Below are 1,035 nucleotides of genomic sequence, written 5' to 3' on the forward strand. Positions count from 1 at the left end.
AGGATTGCAAGGGCAGCAAGATGATGATATCTGAATATATTTGATTGTGTTATTGTCGTCTTGCGTCTTGTTTCCGCTGTCCCTTTAGCGCTAGTTGTATGACGTATTAGTCATAACTATAAAGTAGTTGCGATCTACTACATTCGCTTATTATCGTGCTTCGGCAGTGCGATTCCAGGTGATTGTGGGTGTTTTGTTTACTCAATAAAACCTGCATAAGGCTTATCTTGGGATGGCATAGGCGCCCCGGCCGATGTAATTGATTGCACTGAGGCTTATCTTGGGATGGCATAGGCGCCCCGGCCGATGTAATTGATTGCACTGAGGCTTATCTTGGGATGGCATAGGCGCCCCGGCCGATGTAATTGATTGCACTGAGGCTTATCTTGGGATGGCATAGGCGCCCCGGCCGATGTAATTGATTGCACTGAGGCTTATCTTGGGATGGCATAGGCGCCCCGGCCGATGTAATTGATTGCACTGAGGCTTATCTTGGGATGGCATAGGCGCCCCGGCCGATGTAATTGATTGCACTGAGGCTTATCTTGGGATGGCATAGGCGCCCCGGCCGATGTAATTGATTGCACTGAGGCTTATCTTGGGATGGCATAGGCGCCCCGGCCGATGTAATTGATTGCACTGAGGCTTATCTTGGGATGGCATAGGCGCCCCGGCCGATGTAATTGATTGCACTGAGGCTTATCTTGGGATGGCATAGGCGCCCCGGCCGATGTAATTGATTGCACTGAGGCTTATCTTGGGATGGCATAGGCGCCCCGGCCGATGTAATTGATTGCACTGAGGCTTATCTTGGGATGGCATAGGCGCCCCGGCCGATGTAATTGATTGCACTGAGGCTTATCTTGGGATGGCATAGGCGCCCCGGCCGATGTAATTGATTGCACTGAGGCTTATCTTGGGATGGCATAGGCGCCCCGGCCGATGTAATTGATTGCACTGAGGCTTATCTTGGGATGGCATAGGCGCCCCGGCCGATGTAATTGATTGCACTGAGGCTTATCTTGGGATGGCATA

Source organism: Perkinsus marinus (genome assembly GCF_000006405.1).
Source record: "Perkinsus marinus ATCC 50983 genomic scaffold scf_1104296958668, whole genome shotgun sequence".
Taxonomy (NCBI): Eukaryota; Perkinsozoa; order Perkinsida; family Perkinsidae; genus Perkinsus; species Perkinsus marinus.